At 46.0% G+C, this 26,691-nt stretch overlaps 1 long non-coding RNA gene across 1 annotated transcript; it reads right to left on the reverse strand.

The window, feature by feature from the left end:
* Window positions 1-10,988: 10,988 nt before the first annotated feature.
* LOC119879503 lies at window positions 10,989-22,276 on the reverse strand. Its single transcript, XR_005387552.1, has 6 exons — window positions 22,148-22,276; window positions 21,852-21,943; window positions 15,080-15,521; window positions 14,565-14,616; window positions 13,093-13,196; window positions 10,989-11,297 (listed from the first exon to the last, which is right to left on the reverse strand). It is a non-coding gene; the product is annotated as an uncharacterized LOC119879503 (long non-coding RNA).
* Between the last annotated feature and the right edge of the window lie 4,415 nt (window positions 22,277-26,691).

A 26,691-nucleotide genomic window follows, 5' to 3' on the forward strand; every position in this document is an offset into this window, starting at 1 on the left:
GCCCGAATGATGTGTCCTGCTTGTTTTGCAGCCCATGGTTAGCTCCAGGTGTGACTTCTCTTGGTCCCTAGAGAATCACACTTTCCTCAGGGTCACACTCCCCTCCAGGCCCCAGGGGAGTGTCCTCAGACAGGCCCGCCCTCCACGGAGCCTAGAGGGGACCCGAGAGGGCCTCCACCCACTAGTCTAGTTGGGGCATCGGGCACCCAGGCTCAGTCCTGAGGGGCGTGGACGACCCCATCGCTCCTGGAGGCACGAAGCCTCTCTGGCTCCGTGTCTCCCTCCCTGTCTCCCTGTCCCCATCTCTCTCTCTCTCTCTCTCTCTCTCTCCAGTCTCTGTGTCCCTCCCAGTCTTTCTTGCCTCAATCCCTACACCTCGGCCTGTCCCTCCCTGTCTCTCTCTCCCTGTCTCTGTGTCTACCTTCCTGTCTCTTGGTCTCTCACTCGTCTCCCTCCCTGTCTTGTTCTCTCTCTCCATCCTGTGTCTGTCTCGGTCTCCCCCTCCCTGTCAAAGAGAAGAGGCTGAGATAAGAATGCATTAAGTCCATTCAAATGAAGTGAACACAGTCATCAAATATAGCCTGAACAGGAGACAGTAGATGGAACAAAAGACCTTGCACAAAAATTTAAGTATTTGTAGAATACAAATACAGGGGAAAAGAAAGAGAAGTATGATTACAGAATGAAGGTGAGTTGCAAAGATCCAACCTGCAAGTATTAAAGAATTTCCAAAGAAGGAAATGGTAAGTGGATCAGAGGCAATATCCCAAAGTATAAGAGACCTTTCTGAATCTCAAAAAGAAATGCTCTGAAGATCAAAATGCCCCCACAAAATTCTAGGGAAAATTAATGAAAGAGGTCTACACCTGCACGTATCCCCTTGAAAATGTGTTCTCCTCATTGTAGCCAGGATGATTATTCAAAATAGGAGTCTCAGAAGATCGTTCCAAGCTTTAAATTGTTTAATGCATTTCCTGTTTGGCTCCGCACCTCTCCACACACTTCTCCCTGGCTTTCGGCCTAACTGGCCTTCTTTCTGGTGCTTGCATGTGCCTTGCACCTCCTGGCATTAGGAAGCTAGTATAAGGTGCTCTCTCCCCCTCGAAATGCTCTCAACCCTCCCCCCCTAGGGTTCCTCTGGTTAACTCTTACTTTGGGATCTCATATATCACTTCCTCAAGGAAAGCTTCCCAGATCTCTCTAACTAGACTGATGTACCTATTAAATGCTCTTGTAGCACCATGTACCTTCTACATTAGTACTTTGACAACTAGATTTATATTTATGCGTGTGAGTCTTTGATTACTGTCTGCCCTTAGAGTATAGCATCCATGAAAGCAGAGACCAAGGAGCAAAGTCAAGTTTCATAGCAGCAGCCAAATTGGGAGGATGTACATGCAGCATCCAGCCAGCCCATGCTACACACATCCTTGCAACACCAAAAGGAAGTGCAGGCTTTGCTGCTGCCGGCTCCTCTCCCTCCTTTCAGGGGCCTCTTGTCACCCTCCTGCCTTAAGTACTGCCCAGGTGGGAAGGAGGCCCAATCTTACTCATCCCCAAAACTCCAGGGACACATGTCAGTCTCCCAGTCGCTCATGGTGTACCTGTCTGACTGCATTCTGGGGCCAGGGTGGAGAGGAGACCTACATTTGCTACAGCTTCAACACAAATCTCTCTCTGCCAGCTTCTCTGACCATACCCTCTCTTAGAGCTTCCCCCACTTGATGGGTGAGGGACCAAGGAGTACCATTCCTCTCCCTCCTGTCAAGTCCTTTTCCAAAGCATCCCCACAAGATCCTGTCCAGAAACATGGGAGAGGGTCAGCTGACAGTACTCAGTGCATTCTAGGTGGAGGTGGCTGACCAGCCCTGGGATCAGCTTGGAGGTGGCTCTGGCACAGGCTGTGCATGGAGGGGGCTGCGGGGCCGGGAGTGTGACTCCAGCAATGCAAGCCTGGGAGCACAGGGCACCAGGGACACAGCCCAAGGTCCATCGGCTCCCCCCGGAACAGGCAGAAGCCAGGAGGACACAGGAGAGCAAGGACACTCCTGCATCCAGGTGGAAAAAAAATTATTGACCAAGCAGCACTGAAAATTTCCAGGGGAAGTCAAGGGATTTACAGTATACACAATCAGAGGATACTCCCCCTTGTTTTTTGTTTTTTGATTTCTGTTGCTTCCCCCCCTTTTTTCTTTTCTTCTCTTTTTTCCTTTCTTTTTTCACTTTTTCTCCTTTTTCTTTTCTTCTTTATCTTCTCTTTCTCTCATTTTCCCAATACAACTTTTTTGGCCATTCTGTACTGACCAAAATGACTAGAAAGAAAAACTCACTTCAAAAGAAAAAAATCAGAAACAGTCTTCTCTCCTACAGAGTTACAAAATCCGGATTACAATTCAATGTCAGAAAGCCAATTCAGAAGCACTATTGTAAAGCTACTGGTGGCTCTAGAAAAAGCATAAAGACTCAAGAGACTTCATGACTGCAGAATTTAGATCTAATCAGGCAGAAATTAAAAATCAATTAAATGAGATGCAATCCAAACCAGAGGTCCTAACAATGAGGTTTAATGAGGTGGAAGAATGAGTGACATAGAAGACAAGGTGATGGCAAAGAGGGAAACTGAGGAAAAAGAGACAATTAAAAGATCACGATACACTAAGGGAAATAAATGACAGTCTGAGGAAGAAAAATCTACATTTAATTGGGGTTCCTGAGGGCCTGAAAGGGACAGAGGTCCAGAATATGTATTTGAACAAATCATACCTGAAAACTTTCCTAATCTGGGAAGGGAAACAGGTATTCAGATCCAGAAAATAGAGAGATCTGCCCTCTAAAATCAATAAAAATCTGTCAACACCTCAACAATTAATACTGCAGCGTGCAAATTCGAAAGATAAAGAGAAGATCCTTAAAGCAGCAAGAGGTAAGAAATCTCTAACTTTTATGGGGAGAAATATTAGATTAACAGCAGACCTCTCCATAGAGACCTGGCAGGCCAGAAAGGGCTGACAGGATATATTCAGGGTCATAAATGAGAAGAACATGCAGCCAAGAATACTTTATCCAGCAAGGCTCTCATTCAGAATAGAAGGAGAGATGAAGAGCTTCCAAGATAGGCAGGAACTGAAAGAATGTGACTACCAAACCAGCTCTGCAAGAAATTTTAAGGGAGACTCACAAAATTTCTCTTTAAGAGGAAGTCCAATGGAACAATCCACAAAAACAGGGACTGAATAGGTATCATGATGACACTGAACTCCTATCTTTCAAGAGTAACTCTGAACGTGAATGGGCTTGATGACCCCATCAAAGGCTCAGGGTAAAAAAGCAGGACTGGATAAAAAAGCAGGACCCATCTATTTGCTGTCTACAAGAGACTCATTTTAGACAGAAGGACACCTACAGCCTGAAAATAAAAGGTTGGAGAACCATGTACCATTCAAATGGTCCTCAAAAGAAAGCAGGGGTGGCCATCCTTATATCAGAGAAACTAAAGTTTATCCCAAAGACTGTAGTGAGTGAGGAAGAAGGACACTATATCATACTTAAAGGACCTATCCAAAAAGGACTTAACAATCATCAATATATGCCCCGAATGTGGGAGCTGCCAAATATATTAATCAATTAATAACAAAGTTAAGACATACTTAGATAATTATACACTTATACTTGATGACTTCAATGTAGCACTTTCTACACTCAACAGGTCGATAGGTCGTCTAAGCACATCTCCAAAGAAACAAGGGCTGTAAATGATACACTGGGCCAGATGGATTTCACAGATATCTACAGTTTACATCCAAACGCAAGTGAATACACATTCTTCTCAAGTGCACATGGAACTTTCTCCAGAAGACCACATTCTGGGTCACAAATCAGGTCATAACCAATACCAAAAGATTGGGATCATCCCCTGCATATTCTCAGACCATAATGCCTTGAAATTAGAACTAAATCACAAAAGTTTGGAAGGATTTCAAACACGTGGAGGTTAAGAACCATCCTGCTAAAAGGTGAAAGGGTCAACCAGGAAATTAAGGAAGAATTAAAAGGATTCATGGAAACTAATGAGAATGAAGATACAACCATTCAAAATATTGGGGATACAGCAAAAACAGTTCTGAGGGGGAAATACATCACAATACAAGCAGCCATCCAAAAACTGGAAAGAACTCAAATACAAAAGCTAACCTTGCACCTAAAGGAGCTAGAGAAAAACAGCAAAGATCCTACACCCAGAAGAGGAGTTAATAAAGATTCGAGCAGAACTCAATGAAAGAGAGACCAGAAAACTGTGGAACAGATCAACAAAACCAGGAATTGGTTCTTTGAAAGAATTAATAAGATCGATAAACCATGAGCCAGCTTTATTAAAAGAAGAGAGAAAGGCTCAAATTAATAAAATTATGAATGAGAAAGGAGAGATCACTACCAACACGAAGGATTCAAAGATTTTAAAAAAATTATGAGCAGCTATACGCCAATAAATAGGCAATCTATAAGAAATGGACATTCTGGAAACCACAAACTACCAAAACTGGAACAGAAGAAATAGAAAACCTGAACAGGCCAGTAACCAGGGAGGAAATTGAAGCAGTCATCAAAAACCTCCCAAGACACAAAGTCCAAAACCTCCCAAGACTTCCCTGGGGAATGCCATCAAACGTTTAAAGAAATCATACCTCTTCTACTATGGTTGTTCGGAAAGATAGAAAGAGATGGAATACTTCCAAACTCGTTCTTTCAGGCCAGCACGCCTTAATTCCAAAATCAGACAAAGACCCCACCAAAAAGAATTAGACCAATATCTGATGAACATGACGCAAAAATTCTCACAAGGTACTGCCAATAGGATCAACAATACATTAATAAATTATTCACCATGACCAAGTAGATTTATCCCCGGACACAAGGCTGGTTCAACACTCGTAAAACAATCAATGTGATTCATCATATCAGCAAGAGAAAAACCAAGAACCATATGATCCTCTCAAGATGCAGAGAAAGCCTTTGACAAAATACAGCATCCATTCCTGATCAAAACTCTTCAGAGTTAGGGATAGAGGGAACATTCTCGCATCTTAAAAGCCATCTACGAAAACCCACAGCAAATATCATTCTCAATGGGGAAGCACTGGGGCCTTTCCCCTAAGATCAGGAACAAGACAGGGATGTCCACTCTCACCACTGCTATTCACATAGTACTGGAAGTCCTAGCCTCAGCAATCAGACAACAAAAGACATTAAAGGCATTCAAATTGGCAAAGAAGAAGTCAAACTCTCCCTCTTCACTGATGACATGATACTCTACATAGAAAACCCAAAAGCCTCCACCCCAAGATTGCTAGAACTCATACAGCAATTTGGCAGTGTGGCAGGATACAAAATCAATGCCAGAAATCAGTGGCCTTTTTAGACTAATGATGAGACTGAAGAAAGAGAAATTAAGGAGTCAATCCCATTTACAATTGCACCCAAAAGCATAAGATACCTAGGAATAAACCTAACCAAAGAGGTAAAGGATCTACCCTCAAAACTATAGAACACTTCTGAAAGAAATTGAGGAAGACACAAAGAATGGAAAAATATTCCATGCTCATGGATTGGCAGAATTAATATTGTGAAAATGTCAAGTTACCCAGGGCAATGTACACGTTTAATGCAATCCCTATCAAAATACCATGGACTTTCTTCAGAGAGTTAGAACAAATTATTTTAAGATTTGTGTGGAATCAGAAAAGACCCCGAATAGCCAGGGAATTTTAAAAAAGAAAACCATAGCTGGGGGCATCACAATGCCAGATTTCAGGTTGTACTACAAAGCTGTGGTCATCAAGACAGTGTGGTACTGGCACAAAAACAGACACATAGATCAATGGAACAGAATAGAGAACCCAGAAGTGGACCCTGAACTTTATGGTCAACTAATATTCGATAAAGGAGGAAAGACTATCCATTGGAAGAAAGACAGTCTCTTCAATAATGGTGCTGGGAAAATTGGACATCCACATGCAGAAGAATGAAACTAGACCACTCTCTTGCACCATACAATCAAAGATAAACTCAAAATGGATGAAAGATCTAAATGTGAGACAAGATTCCATCAAAATCCTAGAGAGAACACAGGCAACACCCTTTTTGAACTCGGCCACAGTAACTTCTTGCAAGATACATCCACGAAGGCAAAAGAAACAAAAGCAAAAATGAACTATTGGGACTTCATCAAGATAAGAAGCTTTTGCACAGCAAAGGATACAGTCAACAAAACTAAAGACAACCTACAGAATGGGAGAAGATATTTGCAAATGACGTATCAGATAAAGGGCTAGTTTCCAAGATCTATAAAGAACTTCTTAAACTCAACACCAAAAAACAACAATCCAATCATGAACTGGGCAAAAGACATGAAGAGAAATCTCACAGAGGAAGACATAGACATGGCCAACACGCACATGAGAAAATGCTCTGCATCACTTGCCATCAGGGAAATACAAATCAAAACCAATGAGATACCACCTCACACCAGTGAGAATGGGGAATTAACAAGGCAGGAAACCACAAATGTTGGAGAGGATGCGGAGAAAGGGAACCCTCTTACACTGTTGGTGGGAATGTGAACTGGTGCAGCCACTCTGGAAAACTGTGGGAGGTTCCTCAAAGAGTTAAAAATAGATCTGCCCTACGACCCAGAAATTGCACAGTTGGGGATTTACCCCAAAGATTCAGATGCAATGAAACGCTGGGACACCTGCACCCCGATGTTTTTAGCAGCAATGTCCATAATGGCCAAACTGTGGAAGGCGCCTCAGTGTCCATTGAAAGATGAATGGATAAAGAAGCTGTGGTCTATGTATACAATGGGATATTCCTCAGCCATTAGAAATGACAAATACCCACCATTTGCTTCAACGTGGTCGGAACTGGAGGGTATGGTGCTGAGTGAAGTCAATCGGAGAAGGACAAACTTGTATGTTCTCATTCATTTGGGGAATATAAATAATAGTGAAAGGGAATATAAGGGAAGGGAGAAGATTTGTGTGGGAAATATCAGAAAGGGAGACAGAACATAAAGACTCCTAACTCTGGGAAATGAACTAGGGGTGGTGGAAGGGGAGGAGGGAGGGGGGTGGGGGTGAATGGGTGATGGGCACTGAGGGGGGCCCTTGAAGGATGAGCACTGGGTGTTATTCTGTATGTTGGTAAATTGAACACCAATAAAAAGTGAATTTACTATTAAACAAAAAAAGAAAAAAATGTATCCTTAAGTTATAGCATCAGAGTCACGTGTCTGAATGGCCTCAATTGGACCCAGTCACCCTCCTTAAACTATACTTTGATTTAATACTATTCTTTGAATCTGAAGGATAAAAAACTTACTCATTACTTTTGTTTATTCATCCATCCATCCATCCATCCATCCATCCATCCATCCATGATTCATTCACATTTTTATTGAGCCAGAAATATGGTTGGTACAGGGAAAATGATTATTAACAAACCAAACAAGGAACCCAGTCTCCTGAAGCTTATGGTGCAGAGACAGACATTGATCAAGAAATCAGACAGGAAGGCACACTGCAAGAGACTCTTAACTCTGGGGAACAAACTGAGAGTTGCTCAGGGGAGGTGCGGAGGGGGGTGGGGTAAATGAGTGATGGGCATTAAGAAGGGCACGTCATGTAATGAACACTCTGGGTGTTCTATGCAAGTGACAAATCACTAAATTCTACCCATGAAACTAATACTACACTAATTGGTAATTAACTTGAGTTCAAATCAAATCTTGAAAGAAAAAAAATCACATGAATGAATACAGAGAGTTACAAAGTGAGATAACTGTCCTGCAGCAGAGATAACTGGGTCTCAGAGGGCCCATGAAGGAGGAGCATGACTTGAATGGACTCCATTGAGGTGCAGTTTAGAGAGCGTTCCGGGGCCAGAATATGTAGGACCCTGATCATAACCTTTGGACTTTGATTTTTATTCTGAAAGTCTATGGCCATACCACCCACATCTCATACTTTGTTCAATTATTCAATAAGCTATTATCTTATGTAAAGCACTGTCTTCACCTTGTTGGGTAGAGCAGAGACGGAAAGATACAAAAGTTCCTGCTCTGGTGAAGCTCCTAGAGTGGGAAGCCAGTAATTAGCAACAAATACAAAGCATCATATTGCGTTTTAGAAAGAGACGTGTAGCAACGAAAAAATGGAGCAGGACAACGGAAATGAGGTGTGCCACGGAGATGGGATTTACTGTTTGAATAAATGATCAATGTAGGCCTTCATGAACAGGTTACCTCTGGGTATAGAAAGCAAGAGAAGGCTTTCTAAGAGAAATTCTAGACAAAGAATTTTCTAGGCAAGGGAACGAGCTAGAATGAGTCTAAGGGTGGGAACTTGTATGGGTTTCTGAGAAACAGTAAAGGAAGACGCAGATGGTCAGGAAGGCAGACATAGAGGTTGTGATAAAAGAAACCAGGAAGGGCAGACAGATCACATAGGCCTTTTGACCACCATCCTCATTTTGGCTTTTACAGTGACTGAGCTGGGCGAGCCTTCAAATGATTTCAGAAGAGTAAGAGGATCTTACTTTTGTTTAAGTGGATTGAGATGGCTGCTCCATGTAGAATCTTACAGTGGGGCATGGGGAAAGGCAGGAAAACCCCACAAGTCTTCTGAAGAATTCAGGCAAGAGAATCTCTTCTCCCATAGAAACTTTGCTACTCACCATTTCCCTGACACTTATGATATGGATACCTTTTCATTTTTCTCTGAATAATTTGCGCTTGTCTCAAAGTCTTAGTCTTGAGTCCATAATCGTTTTAAAAAAAATTTTTATTTATTAGAGAAAGTTAGCCAGAGAGAGAGGGAGAGAGAGAGAGAGAGAGAGAAGAAGAAGAAGAAGAAGAAGAGAAAGAAGAAGAAGAAGAAAAGAAGAATGATGAGGAGAGGAGGGGAGGAGGAGGAGGATAATAATAATATAATAATAATAAAAGAAGAAGAGAAGAAGAAGAGAAGAAGAAGAAGAGAAGAAAGAAGAAGAAGAAGAAGAAGCAGCAGCTGGGGTAGGGGCAGAGGGAGAAGTAGAAGCAGATTTCCCACTACTTGTGGAGTCTGACATGGGGCTAGATACCAGGACTCCAGGATCATGATCTGGAGCAAAGGCAGATGCTCAATACACTGAGCAACCCAGGGACCCCTTCAGTCCTTCGTCTTGAGTGACGTCAGTGTCCATGTAGATGATCCCATTGAATCCACAGTGTCCATGTAGGTTCAATGCTTTGGCTTCTCCTTTGATTTCTTTATCAATAATATCCACCCATCCATTCGACTTCAGCTGCTTGTGGCCATACCTGGTCTTTTCCAGGACCCAAGAATTATCCCACCCCTGAAATCATGTACTCCTACATTGCATTTTCTGACTACTACTTCCTGAACTTACGTGGTAATCACTGAATTGTTCCTACTTCACTGGGGCCTACAACCACTGACTCTTACTTTCTTCTGATTAATTCTGATTCCTGTTATCTTGATTTCTCTCCTCACCCACTTCAGAATCTATGATTCATAATTTCATTGAATTTCTTACCATAGTCTATGCTCTCTTGCCAGATCTTTTTATTCTGCTTTCTTGGGTGGAAAGTCTCCAGTATGAAAGATTCCAACAATTTGACTTTCTGATGTTGATGAATGCTGCTGAAAAAATAATTTCATACAACAAGGAAGATACAAACAATACCCATAATTCTCAATACCTGTAAGACTATTCGTGGTGATATTTTTTATGAGAGTTAGAGAAATATGCGAGACAATCTTAATGCACAAAAATTAGGATTCGGGCAAATTATGGTGCAGCCAATCCTAGATAATGAAAAGGAAATGTCCAGCTGTAAAAAATAAGGTGAGATAATAAGCACTCGAGGTGATGTTAATGGCAGTCTAGGATGGGGTGGTGTGCAGATTATTAAATTTGGCTAGGGGCTTGGGTTTTGCTGCTTATCTGGGACAAAACAACTATCATCACAAAGAATTGGAAAGGTCTCTGACTGGGATCTGAGTTAAAAATTTCCCTTGAGATGTTAAAATCCTGTGCCTGGGATGCCTGGGTGGCTCAACACCTGTGCATCTACTTTTGGATCAGGGGTTGATCCTGGGGACCTGGGATTGAGTCCCGCATCGGGCTCCCTGCAAGGAGTCTGCTTCTCCTTCTCCCTGTGTCACTGCCTTTCTCTGTGTCTCTCGTGGGGAAGTAAAATCTTAAAACAAAATCAAGAAATCCTGTGCCTACTGCTTGCCCCAGTTTTGAGACCAAAATGTGAACTGTGTGATATAGAAATCCACAGCCAAGAATGAAATTGGTTTTAGGTCAGTGTTACCTCTGAGATGTTAGATACAAAATCTATCATGCTGTAGGACCATCACCATGGTCCAGGTCACAAGGAAAGCCCTGCTGAAGATGAGTTCACAATCCAAAATTAGAAAACACACGAGCAGACAATCCATGTGAGGGACGGTCAACAGCTATAAAAAAGGGCATATTTACACAAACACTACACCAACACTTTCATGTAATTATTTTTTTTCACTTTCATGTAATTAAAGACATAGAACAAGAAATTGAAATTCTATTAAAAAGTACAAGATACTGCAGAACAGATGCCAAAACAAACAAACAACAAAGCCAACCCCAGAATGAAAAATAGAGTCACTGAAATAAAGAACTCAGTGGGAAGTATGCACTTCAGATGGACACTATGTACTTTGAAATATTTTCTATATTGAGTCATGAGAGACACAGAGAGAGACAGGGAGAGACAGAGGCAGGGGGAGAAGCAGGCATCCATTGAGGTTCGACTCTGGGACTCCAGGATCACGCCCTGGGCCGAAGGCAGGTGCTAAACCGCTGGGCCACGCAGGGATTCCCAAGATGAAGGACTTGAACCAGGGCGTGCCGGCAGAAAAATGTGAGGCTCCACAACGGAAAGGTCAGACTGACGCTGGAAAGTCATCTTTATTTATCCACACAGCCCACACGCTGGGTTTCAGGGATGAGACCGAGGTGGGCGCTGAATACGACGCGAGGCGATCATCTTCTCGCCAGCTCCACGCTTTAGCCTTGTGGGGCGCAATGTCGCTGTGCACCCTGACACGGTTCAGCCTGCGCTCGTCACATTCCGGGCTGACCCAGAGAGGAGATGGTGGGCATCAGAAGGCAACCCCCGGGGAGGGAGGGCAACCTGGGTTCAGAGTCCGTGGGGCCTGGGCCAGCGCACCCCAGGGGCTCAGCACACACTCCTGGGATGAAAGAATGGACGTGGTTGACGTGGTTACACAGAGAAGCAACAGCACCGCTGACACATACGACTTAGAGAAGTTGTAAGATTAACCTTCACAATTGCCTGAAAGGATACATTTTCCTCAAATTTACCAAGAGGGCAGAAGTTGGAGGTATTTGAGTGTGGCTTTCCCAGTGTCCCCACTTTGTGACTGGGTTTGTCTGCATGTCCCGGGCGAGGTCAGCTCTGGGCTGGGGGGGACGGAGCCCAAAGTTCCACTGGGGCTGATGGAGTTCTCTCAGGCTCAGCAACCCTTGTGGGGGTGGGGCTTCCCTGCTGGACCCTCTGGTCTCCCAGTCTGCCCTCCCCGGGGTGCAGGCCCACAGGCAAATAGAAGCTAGAGTAAATGAACAGCTGTTTCCTACGCCCTTCCTCCTCCTCTCTCCCTCCTTCCTTCCGTGCCTCCCTCCTCCCTTCCTTCCCTCCTTCTTCCTCCACCCTTCCTTTCTCTTGCCTCCCCTTCAAACCCCCTCCCTCCCTCCCTCCCTTCATTAGAACTGAGCTATTTACCCCAATCCCCCTGCAGCTGCCCTGTGGCAGAGACACATGCCCTAGCAGGAGCTGTAGAAAACGGGAGGAAGGCCGGACCACACGGTACAAAGGTAGAAAGGCAAGAGCTAAGGATGTGGGCCGTCCTTGGGAAGGGTGCACCCACAGCAGAGGAAGACAACTGGGTCAAACCAAGGGGCCGGGACGAGCCCGGGACTGCTCAGTGGGCGCTATGAGCTCTGCTTTCCATTCCTCCTCAGGCCCCACAGCCCCAAAGTGCGGTAGCTGGGATCTGAACTCAAGCTCTCTGGCTCCAGAGCCACCATGTTCCATTGGTAATGGAATCCGGCTGAATGGTGGGGGACAGGAGGCATGCAATGCTCCAGAGGAACACGGGCAAGGTGCCCTAATCTGCAGGGTGGAGAGCACGGGGCGCACGTTCCTTAACGGGACCTTATAAGCAGGGGACTCCTGGCTGCTCCTGAAGGATGAGCAGGACCTCCCCGAGGAGTAGAGGCTGGGCGTCAGGAGGAGGCTGAGGAGCAGTAAGCCCCAGGAGACGGGGGGCGCCAGAACTCGGTGCCTTGGAGGGAGGGAAGGAAGTTCTGAGCCAGCTGAGCATCAGCGTCTCCAGCTTCACCTCAGGGGCAAAAGGCACGGATGGCCTAAAAGCCACGTGTTCAAAAGACACGACAACTTGAGGAAAAGCCCAAAAGGAAAGCCAGTCGTGTTGCTCCTCTGGATATTGCAGGCTTTCCTAAGCAAGGCACAGCGCCCAGACCCCGGGATGGAAAAGACCGGCACAAAAAAAAAAAAAGAAAAGAAAACACCGGCACATCTGATGACTTCAAAACGGAAAACTTCCGTGTGACGAAAGACGGGAGCAACACAAGAGACAAGCGTGGCAGGAAGTTCTCGGAAATGTCTTAGCACCAGAAGCCCTATGTCATCTCGGGAGAGACTGCTGACGATTGCATTTCCCGGGCTCCTCACCGCTCCTGGAGCCTCTCCAATCAAAGGGGGTGTGTTTTGCTGTGGGTTAGGCCTGCTCTGGGCACCGTGAACACACCTCATGCTGTAATATCTCCATTTTTGCTCCACTGCGGAACCACAAGCACTAAAGACCTTCGATGACTCCCCCAAGGTCACACAGCTAGTAAGTGGTAGCCAGGGGTCAAAGCCAGGCGGTCTGGCCTCCTATACCATTCTCTTAGCCACAGCCTCTGTTGCCCCTGGGCCTCCCCAAGGCAAGGAGCCATGCTTACCTAGGCCTCAGAGTCCCGTCCAATTTCTGGGCTTTCTGTTTGCGTGTCTGGGTATCTCTTCCGTGGCCCCTGAGCGGCCTGGTGGATAAGATTTAGGAACCTGGCTAGGAGAAGAGGCATGAGTCTTGAGGGAAGCAGGCTTTGGGGCCGAGAATTCCTGGGTCCTTCGGCCCGGCCTCAGCAGCTGGCCTCGGGGGCCTGCCAAGGGCCTGCAACCCTCATCTCGCAACACATATCTGTTGAGCACAATCTCTGTGCCAGGCACTCTCCTGGACCCCGCAAGTAGAGCAGAGTGTGGCAGGCACGGTACCTGCTCTCCTGGAGCTGGTGGTCTGGCTGGGGGGACAGAGGACATGCTACACAAGGGGACAAGCGAACCCGACGGTGAGGTACAGGCAGGGCTGGCAACTCTAGAACGGGACGGCGAGGGGAGGCCTCTCCCGATGCCAAGCAGCAGCCAGCCTCAGGCAGGGGCAGACAGAAGCACCGGACAGGAAGCAAGAGCCAAGGCGCTGAGGCAGGAGCAAGCGGGGCCAATGTGGCCATGACGGAGTGCGGGGGAGGGTTGTAAGAGGCCACATCCTCCCTCCTGCAAGAGCTGGGGCTGCCAAGCCCACACGTGCCTGTCACTCCCTAGCTTGAGGACTTGCACAGGTTTCAGTTTTCGTTTTCAGCTTCCCCCCTACCAAGTCTCACTTGGAGGGCGGCAGCCTGACAACGGCAGGAACCTGGGCTTCATAGTCAGCCCTTCCTGGCCCTTCCATTACTAGCCTAACTAGGTGGTCTAACTTCTCCAGGCCTCACTTTGCTCAACTGTAAATTGGGGCCAATATCCACCTACAGCGAGATGGCTGAGAACGAAGGACATGGCACCCGGCTGAGCGCATCCTTAGGATAAGCCGTTAGCATGGCAATCCTGGCTAGCGTTCAGGTCCCTCGCTGCCTGTTCATCTTAGTGCTGCAAGGCCCCACCTCCTCTCCCTTCCTCGAGCTGGGCTCGCCTCTCCAGGACAGATAGCATCCTCACTTCCTCTACCGACGCTCTACTGCTCTTTTCACTTGTCTGTCTCCACTCTGCTATGGAGTCCTCCCTCCTCCTGCCCACCCCACCTGCCTACCCCCCGTGCTCCTATATCGACCTCGTATCTTTCCTGCATCAAATTCTACTCCAAGGAGGGAGGGAGGATAGCCCGCCGGGAAGGATGGTGCTCTCCACCGAAGACCTCTCTTCCATTGTTTCTGAGCACTGCCCCGTGCACCTGTATACTCCAGCCAGGCCAAACTACCGCCATATCTTGGGCCATGCTGGCATCTCTCATTCCTCTGTCTTTCCATAGAACTCAGAATGTCCTCCTGGTCTTTGATCCTGAGCTTCTCCACCTCCACCTCCAGGAAGCCTTCCCAGAAGTCCACACTGTCTGACCAGGGGCATGCGTGTGTTCTGTTGTTGCCATTCCCATTTTACTCCTTACCTACTTGTCTGTCTCCATCGGCACGGTATGAGGTCTCCACTCCCGGCCCCATCTGAGGGACCATCACATGGTATTAATGAAAAACAGTCGCATTTCCAGATCGGCAAGACATATATTCTAGGTCCTGAGTACTTACGTGATGTTGTCTAACCTCACCACTATGTGAAGGTAGGTTCAGAGACATTTAAAATTACTGGCTCAAAGTCACATGGTTAACGAGTGGTAGAACCAGGCTTGGAAGTCCGTTAAAATGACTTCAGGACCTCTGCTGGGAACAGCTCCACGTTTGATAACTGAATATATGAATGCCCTGGGAAGGCCATTAGGAGGATTTTTCTGGCCTTGACAGTTAATGGGACGGCCCTATGCTTGACGGTCCTGTGAGCTTCGTGAGTGTGAGTCCAGCTTTCTGAGGCTCAGAGTGTTGCCCAAGGTAACACTACCCTGAAAGGTCTCTCCAGCCAGCTGCCTGTCTGTGCTGTACCTCAGTGTTGTTCCCAAACCACGGGACTTACCGTCTGCAGGTTCCTCCAGGTTCTGGTGCCAAGACACGGGCTTTCTGGTGATTGTGTGAACTGTAGAAAAACACCGGCAGAGCTTCACATCACAGCGTTAATGTCCCGCCCTCTTGAAGACTCACCCTCGGCCAGACACCTGCTGAGCATTATCCGGGGGTAACTAGGAGCTCAGCTCGCGAGGACCTCACAATCCAGAGTGGTAAAACCGAGGATAGCAGCCACCGGGCACGTGGAGCTACCTCCTCACCCCTCCTTCCAGAAGGGATTTCCCCTGCCTCGCTTCTTTCTGAAGCCTGAAGCCCGCGACTCCCCTTCCCTCGGCTTCTCGAGGTCCGGCCTGGTTCCTGGGGCTGCTCCTGCAGCAGCCTGGACGGGACCCTCTGGCGGCAGGCCCAGCAGGTTAGGGACCTGATTGCACCGCCCCTTCGACAGTCATTGGCTAAAAGAGATTTGGGGAGGAGTCAGAGACCTGTCCCATATCAAGCCCTTGCCTGGATCAAAACTCCCCCGTCTAGCTCGGGAAACGGACGAGGTTTCAAATCTGAAAAAAGGGATAACTGGGTGGCGCAGCGGTTTGGCGCCTGCCTTTGGCCCAGGGCGCGATCCTGGAGACCCGGGATCGAATCCCACATCGGGCTCCCGGTGCATGGAGCCTGCTTCTCCCTCGGCCTATGTCTCTGCCTCTCTCTCTCTCTCTGTGACTATCATAAATAAATAAAAATTGAAAAAAAAATATTTTAAAATAAAAAAAAAATCTGAAAAAGTTTCTCTGTCCCTGATTACAGGTGGGATAATAGAGACTCAAGAACCTAATGAATGTAACATGGGGACTTCACAGTTTTTGATTTTAGAAAATGTCATTGTGGTAAAGTTCACATAAGATTTACCATTGGAAACATTTCTGAGGATGTGATTCAGGAATTTTAAGCATATTTGCCTCGTGTGAAACTAATTTCCAGAATTGTTTCATCCCCACGGAACGACTTCCCATGGCCCCCTGCGCTCTGTGTCCTCTGGCAAGGACCATTTTCCTTTCTCGAGGAATTTGACTACTCTAGATACTTCCTATATTACACTTTGACTGCAGAGCCCATGCTCTCTCACACTCAATATTGCATCTATTCATCTATGTGTTCGTTCATTCAAGACACAGCACAGTCCAGGACGTGTGTCTGTGAGACACAGTCGTGAACACATCTGTCCAGACAGCTGTACAGACACCTGGGCAGTTTCCTGAACCCCGCTACCTACTGAGTGGCTCCTTGTTTTAATTCTTGCTGCTCCTTGTCCTTAGCCTGCACGGCTCTTTCCCCTGTGTCTGTCTGGGAAAACCGATTTATAATGAGCCCACGTGTAATCTTGTAAAACCCGTCTGGACCCTGTAGCTCCTCGCCCAAGTTTTCTCTGAGGCATGGTCTACTCCACATCTATAGTTCCCAGAACACTTTGCTAAATTGTTTTCTTTACATGAAAGTCACTTTCTTTTTTTTTTTTTTTTTTTTAAGAAAGCCCACCAGAGTGGCTTGCCCTGTACCTCAGTCTTTTTTTTTTTTCTTCATTTATTTATGATAGTCACACAGAGAGAGAGAGAGAGAGGCAGAGACACAGGCAGAGGGAGAAGCAGGCTCCATGCACCGGGAGCCTGACGTGGGATTTGATCCCGGGTCTCCAGGATCGCGCCCTGGGCCAAAGGCAGGCGCTAAACCGCTGCGCCACCCAGGGATCCCTGAAAGTCACTTCTGAGCAAGAAATATATCTGGTCCATCTCTCCGTTGCCAGGACCTGGCTTAGTACGGAAAGATAGAGGTGTTTGGTAAATGTTGGCTGGCTGCCTGGAGATCATCTCAGTTAGGACTGTGAGCTTTCTTCTGCTGACGTCATTACATAGACCTGAACATGATTCAGAAACAAGCACCCTGGCTCACACCGCAGCTGAGCTAGAGAAGCACCTCTGTTGCTTCTGGTGAGCCACAGCTGGGTGCCTTTTTCTAGCAAGGCTCAAACATGAGCCTTTGAAGTCTTCACTATCTTACAAAGCCCGAGTCGAGAGGAAGCATCATTGTGCTCAGGAGCCGCACTCTTAGCTCGGGGAGAACTAGCGAGACCGTCGTAGTCTCCTGTGAAACTGGCCATTCTTTGGCCCGCGCCCAGGGGTCCGGCCGCCCTCCCCCGACACAGGCCTGGGGCTCCGAGGAGACTCTGAAGGGAGGTGGGAGTCACTGTGGTTTCATCTCCTCTCCCCTGCAGCCCCACGTTATTATGGGGTCCCAGCCCAGCCCAGGACCCGCCAGCTGAGTGACTGTAGGGGGCGAGCTTCCAGGCCATCAGTGTGCATCTAAACTCAGATGATGCGTTGAACATACTGGAGCATAGAAAAACATAACAGCCCCGTCCTCTAGTTTCTCAGCCAGTGTCTGAAGTTGCAGATTTTTCTTGAATCCTGTCCCAACCTCTCCATTAGAAGCAGGCACAGAGACAGCTAACAGGGAAATCAACTTCTAGAAAAATGTAATAGAAACATGCCACCCACATTAACAACAAACAACTCTCGTGGAATTCACCTGACAAGGAATGCATGAAAATTTCCTGAAGAAACACATGAAAATTATCCAATCGTACAAAAGGTCTTAACTACCCAGGAGATAAGCACTGCATGATGGTGAGCTGCTGTGCAGCAGCTGGAACCACGCCCTGGAGGCACTCCAGCATGAGGGCAGACCTTCAAACGGCGGTGATTGAAAACCCTACAACAGGCTCAGTCTTATAGTAGTATTCCTATAAACTAGGACTGGACCAACTCTCTGTGGTTGGGGGAGCTTTGTCCTCCTGCCCAGAGACAACAGGGTTCTTTAGGTTTGTTCTATTTAGGAGGTGGAGAGCTGCCTGAGAAAGGCCAGCACATAATGGATTTGTGCAAGGAAAGATAACCTTGCAAGAAAGGTTAGACTCCATAGAATCACCACGTGCTATTAAGCGTAGGCCAGGACCTTCCTCTTTTGTATAAACAGTGATATAAAGCTGCTGCTGACAGAACCTAAGAAGATGAAAATAGTGAAAAGATTTAAAGTAGGCGAGATCTTCAGTTACGTTTGTGGCCACTGACATCACAAAATATTAGAATTCGGGACACCTGGGTGGCTCAGTGGTTAAGCGTCTGCCTTTGGCTCAGGTTGCAATCCCGGGGTCCTGGGATCAAGTCCTACATCGAGCTCCCTGCAGGGAGCCTGCTTCTCCTTCTGCCTATGTCTCTGCCTCTGTGTGTGTATCATGAATAAATGAATAAAATCTTTAAAAAAAATCAGAATCCATCAAGATTGTATACTTTTTGAACCAAGATTAACCAGCTATACTAAGTGCTTGGCATTCCTTTGGCTAAAGATGAAAAGAGAAACATAAGTTTCCTGTGTCTGTGCCTATAGTGCACATTCATTCATGAGTTTTTTTTAGTTTTTTGATTACAACAACCTGATTGTAATGTAGGATAGAAACTGAAAGAAGGACATGTTTAAATATGTAGACTTCTGAGCAAGTCCCACCCACTCGGCTCAGCAGCAGCAAACATGCCTTTTGCATACTAGGTACGAGAGCATCTTGCCACCAATCCCCTGCCCTACATCTGCTTCCCGGACAGAGGGAGTGTTTATTCGCATAAGGAGAACAGAGACACCAAATAGAGCTTAGAAAAATAAAACAAGATTTTTAAATGCAGGCCCTGGGTACCGAGTAGCCCTGCACTATGACTCCTTGTGAAAAGGGAGGCAAAGGAGATGAGCCCTGCAGTTGCTCCAGCTTTCTGCTTGGAGAAATATGCAGGAAAGCAGAAGCCAAGATGAGCAGGTGACAGCACTTGGGTGAGGAGACACAGACTGAGGTTCAGGCATGTGAGGTGGCCGAGAAATTGTGGAGCAGAAAATTGGAGAGGGGAGAGGGGAAGGAGGGAGAGCGAGCGTCAGGGATGTGTAAGGAAAGGCCTGAAGTCTTGGGCAGCACTAAGAGGCAGAAACTCGGTGAAGGGACGACGGCAACGCTGTGAGCCCAGCAACACCCAGAATGTGTACAGGACGGAGTTGTGAGCACACAGGGTAGAGCGTCCTAGTTGAAAGGGTTGGATAGAGGCCCTCAGAAGTTTACATCTCAGTAATTGGACTCCGCTAGCTTAGAGAAGAGGTTGCTTTAGCCTTATCCTAACACGGCTTCCAAACAAGCTCTGGAAGTTTCAGGTGGATCCACACGGGGCCAAACTGCCTCCCGGAAGAATTTCCAGCACGTCTGAAAGAAACACAGCCAAATCCAGCACTCAGCAATAGAACATTCGCAAAGGACAGCATCGGTTGAAAAGTACTAGAAAAGCAGACAGTAGAAGAAGCAGGAAAATGTGACCCATAGCTAGGAGGAAAAGCAACCAATAGAAATGTGAAGATTTCGATGAAATGGATTATTCTGTGAAGGTGTAGATTTCCAGAACTGACCAGAAATGAAAACAAAGAAAAGAAATAGAAAATCTGCATAGCTTTATGTCTATTTTTAAAAATTTCATTTGTAAATAACTCTTTTTAAATTTATAATTGAAAAACTTTCCACAAGATAGCCTCCAGGCTCAACTGTCTTCTTGGTCAGTGGGTCCAACCTATAGTGAAGAAAATACCACTCTTCCCCAAACTCTTCCATTAGACGGGAGTGGAAGAACATTTCCCAGCTCATTGGTTTTGGCTATTTTTATTTCGATTAAAAAAATTTTAAGAAAGCTTTCATCCACCAACCTGGGTTGAGATCAAAAGTCACATGCTTACCGACTGAGCCAGCCAAAAACCTCATTTCCTAAGTCATGATGAGTTTACCATTACATCAACACTAAAACCAGACAAATGGTACAAAAGAGAAAACTAAAGATAAATAACCTCGTAAACACAGATGTCAAAAATCCTTAACAAGGCATTAGGAATTTAAGTCAAGCAATATATAAGAAGAAAACTGAACCAACCATAGCCAAATGGGGTTTTCCAAAGAGATACGATTGGTTTAGTAGGGCTAGCCAAAAGCAGACACTGAACCAACTGAGCCACCCAGGCACCCCTCTCATTATGATTTTGATTTGCTTTTTCCTATTGACTAATGAGGTTGGCCACATTTTTTGTATGCCCGTCAGTCACTTGGATATCCTCTTTTGTGAAGTTCCTGTTACCAATCTTTTCCTAGTTTTCTTTTGTATCGCTGGTCTTTTCTTCACCATTTTGCTGGAGTTCTTTATCCAATAGGGATATAATAAGCCCTTTTGGGAGCCGTGTGTTCTGCACACTTAGGTTCCCAGGGTATGGTTTGCTTCGTGCTTTCTAAGTGACACTTAAGACATTTTTCCTAGTTGATGCTGTGAAAATATTTTTCTCACATGACCTTCAAGTCAGTATTGTCCAATAAAAATCTGAAACAAGCCACATTGGGCACAAAATTTTCTAGTATCTAATGAAAAGAGCAAAAAGAAACAGGTCAATTAATTTCAAACATGTTGTAGGGATGGGCAGCCCGATGGCTCAGCGGTTTAGCGCTGCCTTCATCTCAGGGCCTGATCCTGGAGACCCGGGATCGAGTCCCACTTCGGGCTCCCTGCATGGAGCCTGCTTCTCCCTCTGCCCGTGTCTCTGCCTCTCCCTCCCTGTGTCTCTCATGAATAAATAAGCAAAATCTTTTAAAAAAATATGTTTTATTGAATCCAGTATGTCCAAATCATCAATATTTCAATATAAATACTCTTGAGATGTTTTATTGATTGTTGATACTATGTTTAAAATCCAGTGTAAATTTTATACCTTACAGTGCGTCTCCAGTGCTCAATAGCCATTGATGACCCGAGCGATCCTACACAATTTGTTTTTGCTCTTTCACATTTAGATGTAATTTTTACCTGAAGTGGATCCTTGAGTGTGCTTATGTCGTAGGAATCTAGCTTAATTTTTTTCTCTATAAGTATCCAATTGACCAAGAACCAATGTGTTGCAAACACAGTCCATCTGCATCATTCTGTTATGATACTTTTGTCTTCAGTCAAGTGTCCACATAGGTGTGAACCTGGGTCTGGACTCTTCTTGCCACTTATCTATTTGTTTATGCTGGCACTAATACTATGCGATCTTAATTACTACAATTTTTGTGGTAAGTCTTGGTGTCTGGCAGGAAAATTACTCCTACCAGTTCTTAAGGGAGTCATGGATATTCTTGGGTCTTTTGCCTGTCTGTGGAAATGATAATCAGCTTATCAAGTTTCCAAATATATGTGTTACAATTTTGATTGAGATTCCACTGAATCTGTACTTGGTTTAAGAGAACTTTAAATATATATGATAAATACATATATTATATTATTATGTTAATTGTTAATATATATGATGAACATTATATAATATACACCATAAGTTTATTTGATGCTATCATCTGGAGAGGATATGGATGTGTCCTTGCCTTCTAGGCTTGGTACCTGCCTTTTTCTGGGATCCAGAGGTTCAACCCTCAGAGCTTTGATGACAAGATAATGGGAGGTGCCGCCCCCCCCCCCCGCCCCCGCACCTTTTTGCCGGAGGCATTTCTCAAAACAGAAAATCCCTAGTACGTTTCTACAAGTCCTAGGGTGCAGGACAATAGAGTCTTGGAGGAACCAGACCAGGGAACCTTGAATCCTTGTATGTCTATAATAGGGGTCTTGTGCTCTGTGTGTGAGTTCTTAGGGGTCGCCCATTCTCGCATTCACTTTCATCCAGGGCAGATCAATAGGACTCACCCGTGTAGAGATCAGATGAGATGTTTTCCACTCACTCTTCTCTACCTTGTGTCCCTGGTCTTGCTGTTTGCTCTGTGGTCACAGACCAAATTCTACGGAGAAACCAGTTATAAATGTAGAATTCATTCAGGCTGGCTAATTGGGAAAGAGAGGAAAGAAACAGGTTTTCTGGAAAAAAGGATCTTGCTAAAGGTATCTCCGGCATCTGAAGGCGATTTCCAAGGATGAAGGTAACATACAGAGAATAGTACAATAACCTTGTTATGGGTGAAAACGCCATCATGGAAAAGGCTTACCCTCCGAGCTAAATGTTCATTGGCATTGTCTTGAGTTCCCAACCTTCACCAAGTCAAGCTCCTGGGGATCAACTGTTCTGGCAATTCCGGATGATATCAGGACCGGCCCACTCACAGGGAAATCATCTCCAGGATAGGATTTGTGAATCACGGAGGTCTGGTTGGAGTTGGCTGGAAGGTTGGGGAGGATAAGACTTTCAAGTCTACGAGGGGCTGGGAGGGGGAGTACGAGGAAAGTAGACAGTGGGGAAACAGGGAACAGGAGCGAGACAAAAACAGCGGGGACTGGACCTTTTGGAAGGAATAGAGCAAGGATTGCGTGGGGAAACCTGTAGGTTAGCGCGGCTAGAAAGGAAAGCACTAGGAACAGGAGGGAAACAGGTAGGCCTGTGAGTTGAGAGAGGTGGACAACGCTGGGGAGTGTTGAGGACGTAAAGGGACACAAGAGGAAGCGGCTTTGGACGACGAGAGGAGGAAGGACAATGAGAGGAGGGAGGAATAGAGTAGATAGGTGGAGGGCGGGGTCCAGAGGAGGAAGGAATAGAGTAGGCAGGTGGAGCACGGGGTCCAGAGGAGGAAGGAGTAGAGTAGGTCGGTGGAGCCTGGGGTCGAAACAGGAGATCTGAGGCAGCTTTTTGGTCATTTCTCCAAACGGCGTTTGGCTAGTTACTCATCTTGACCAAATGAGTAACTGGACATAAGCTCAGACTTACCCCAGTCTTTATGTCCCACGCCAGCCCCGCATCATCCCCTGGCTCAATGCCCATTATGAAATATGTGTGCCCCTCCCTCCGGGCGTGTCAGTGGGCTCACCAGCCAGGGACAGGGCCCCGGGTGCGAGGTTGGAGAGTGACCCCAGGAAATAGCAGACAGAAGAAATATCACAGGAGTCCCTAGGCCTTGGGATAACCTGTAGTTTTGCCCCTTACTAGGCAAAGATCAGTGAAAGGGCTGTGCTGCAGTCAGGGGCTGCGCACCAAGAGAATGGATCTGAAGCAGGTGTGGGCAAAGTGGGACGTGCATGCCTCCAGCTGGTTAACTTACTACACTCTCCAAAGCCCTTGTGCATCACTTAGGTCCCTCCATGAACATGGAGTGGTCAGTGATATTATGTCTATTTTCCCGCAAGGATACTGTAGGCCAGACAGGGAAGTAGATAGGCAGGCAGTGGGTTCCAAACCGGTGTGACTGACACTTGAGCCAAAACTTGGGGTGTCGCAGGCAGGCCTGTGGGACGGTGCACAGCATGCACAGAGTACTGTCAGCTGACCCTCTCCCATGTTTCTGGACAGGATCTTGTGGGGATGATTTAGAACAGGACTTGAGTGTGTGTAGCTTTCTTCTTGGTTCCTGGGGTCCCTTGGTGTGTTGCCTGACCCTCCCCTGTAGCCAGAAATAGGACTGAGGCCAACAGCTCCCAAGTGCTCAGTACCTACATTTGGGCTTCCTTCCTGGCTCACTACCTGAGATGCCCAACTGCATGTCAGGTGAGTTAGGAGACTCTTGTGTCCTTGCCCTTCCCCTTGTCTGATGTAGCAGTTCTCTCTGTTTATTATTCTTGCATTTTTTGACCATCACCCAAATCATCGGCCCCTTTGGTCCTGTATTCTCTCCTGTACTCTTATCCCCATCATATTCTGATTGTGCTTCCTTGGCCCAATATCCATATCCTTGCGTACTTCACCCAACCATCCATTGCATTCCTTAAGTGGTCCAGCTGCATGCCTGGAAAACTTCCTGTTTCCTTAGACGGTTTCTTGATTTCCTGTTTCTTGAATCTCCTGGCTTTAACTGTAACCTGGATTTTCCATGAAAATACTGCTTCCTTTGCATATGTCTTAAATAGGGACCGTTCCTCCCAGACTCTACAGTTCTTTGAGGTGGGGATGTAGAGTATTTTCCTTGTTTCTTCTGACTCCTTCATACCACTTTTCCTGTCCTCCAATTAGAAAATCTCTTGTCCCATAGAAACTTTGCTACTCACCATTTCCCTGACACTTCTGATATGGATACCTTTTATTTTCTGTGAATAATTTGCACTTATCTCAAAGTCTTAGTCTTGAGTCCATCATCATTTTTAAAAAAATTTTTATTCATTTGAGAAAGTTAGGGAGAGAGAGAGAGAGAGAGAAGAAGAAGACGAAGACGCCGAAAGAAGAAGAAGAAGAAGAAGAAGAAGAAGAAGAAGAAGAAAGAAGAGAAGAAGAAGAAGAAGAAGAAGAAGAAGAAGAAGAAGAAGAAGAAGAAGAAGAAGAAGAAAGAATGAGAAGGAGAAGCAGCAGCAGCTGGGGTAGGGGCACAGGGAGAAGTAGAAGCAGATTTCCCACTACTTGTGGAGTCTGACATGGGGCTAGATACCAGGACTCCAGGATCATGATCTGGAGCAAAGGCAGATGCTCAATACACTGAGCAACCCAGGGACCCCTTCAGTCCTTCATCTTGAGTGATGTCTTTATCCATGTAGATGATCCCATTGAATCCACAGTGTCCATGTAGGTTCAATGCTTTGGCTTCTCCTTTGATTTCTTTATCAATAATATTCACCCATCCATTCGACTTCAGCTGCTTGTGGCCTACCTGGTTTTTTCCAGGACCCAAGAATTATCCCACCCCTGAAATCTTGTCTCATACATTGCATTTTCTGACTACTACTTCCTGAACTTACATGGTAATCACTGAATTGTTCCTACTTCACTGGGGCCTACAACCACTGACTCTTACTTTCTTCTGATTAATTCTGATTCCTGTTATCTTGATTTCTCTCCTCACCCACTTCAGAATCTATGATTCATAATTTCATTGAATTTCTTACCATAGTCTATGCTCTCTTGCCAGATCTTTTTATTCTGCTTTCCTGGGAGGAAAATCCCCAGTATGAGAGATTCCAACAATTTGACTTTCTGATGTTGATGAATGCTGCTGAAAAAACAATTTCATGCAATGAAGAAGATACAAAACAACACCCATAATTCTCAATACCTGTAAGACTATTCATGGTGATATTTTTTATGAGAGTTAGAGAAATATGTGAGACAACCTTAATGCACAAAATGAGGATTTAGGCAAATTATGGTGCAGCCAATCCTAGATAATGAAAAGGAAATGTCCAGCTGTAAAAAATAAGGTGAGATAATAAGCACTCGAGGTGATGTTAATGGCAGTCTAGGATGGGGTGGTGTGCAGATTATTAAATTTGGCTAGGGGCTTGGGTTTTGCTGCTTATCTGGGACAAAACAACTATCATCACAAAGAATTGGAAAGGTCTCTTACTGGGATCTGAGTTAACAAAAATTTCCCTTGAGATGTTAAAATCCTGTGCCTGGGATGTCTGGGAGGCTCAACACCTGTGTGGATCAGGAGTTGATCCTGGGGACCTGGGATTGAGTCCTGCATCGGGCTCCCTCCCTGCAAGGAGTCAGCTTCTCCCTCTCCCTGTGTCACTGCCTCTCTGTGTGTCTCTCGTGGGGAAATAAAAAAATCTTAAAACAAAATCAGAGAAATCCGTGCCTACCGCTTGCCCTGGTTTTGAGTCCAAAATGTGAACTGTGTGATATAGAAATCCACAGCCAAGAATGAAACTGGTTTTATGTCAGTGTTACCTCTGAGATGTTAGATACAAAATCTATCATGCTGTAGGACCACCACCATGGTCCAGGTCACAAGGAGAGCCCTGCTGAAGATGAGTTCACAATCCAAAATTAGAAAACACACGAGCAAACAATCCATGTGAGGGATGGTCAACAGCTATAAAAAGGGCATATTTACACAAACACTCCACTAACACTTTCATGTAATTAAAGGCATAGAAAAACCTTGAAATTCTATTAAAAAGTACAATATACTGAAGAACAGATGCCAAAAAAAAACAACAAAACCAACCCCAGAATGAAAACTAGAGTCACTGAAATAAAGAACTCAGTGGGAAGTATGCACTTCAGATGAACACTACATACTTTTGAAAGATTTTCTATATTGAGTCATGAGAGACACAGAGAGAGACAGGGAGAGACAGGGGCAGGGGGAGAAGCAGGCTCCCTGGAGGGAGCCCAATATGGGGATAGACCCTGGGACTCCAGGATCACGCCCTGGGCCGAGGGCAAGTGCTAAACCGCTGGGCCATGCAGGGATTCCCAAATGAAGGACTTGAACCAGGGCGTGCCGGCAGAAAAATGTGAGACTCCACAACGGAAAGGTCAGACTGACGCTGGAAAGTCATCTTTATTTATCCACACAGCCCACAGGCTGGGTTTCAGGAACGAGGCCTGAATGCCTCCCATCTGGGCTGTCAATGCCCACCCTCACCCCCATCACATCTCCATGTCTGTAGCCAGTTCCATCCACGCGACCTTTTCCCAGTCCCCTCAGGGAGGGAGGGGCAGCCTTGGTCCCCAATGGAGGACACAGATAGTGGAAGGGGAGGTGGCAGTGGGGTTGAGGTGACTGTCGGGCACTGAGAGGGGCACTTGATGGGATGAGCACAGGGTGTTAAACTATATGTTGGCAAATTGAACTCAAAAAAAGGAAGTAGTTGCTTTCCTACTTGT

This window comes from Canis lupus, unplaced genomic scaffold (assembly GCF_011100685.1).
Source record: "Canis lupus familiaris isolate Mischka breed German Shepherd unplaced genomic scaffold, alternate assembly UU_Cfam_GSD_1.0 chrUn_S93H252, whole genome shotgun sequence".
In the NCBI taxonomy this organism is placed as follows: Eukaryota; Metazoa; Chordata; class Mammalia; order Carnivora; family Canidae; genus Canis; species Canis lupus.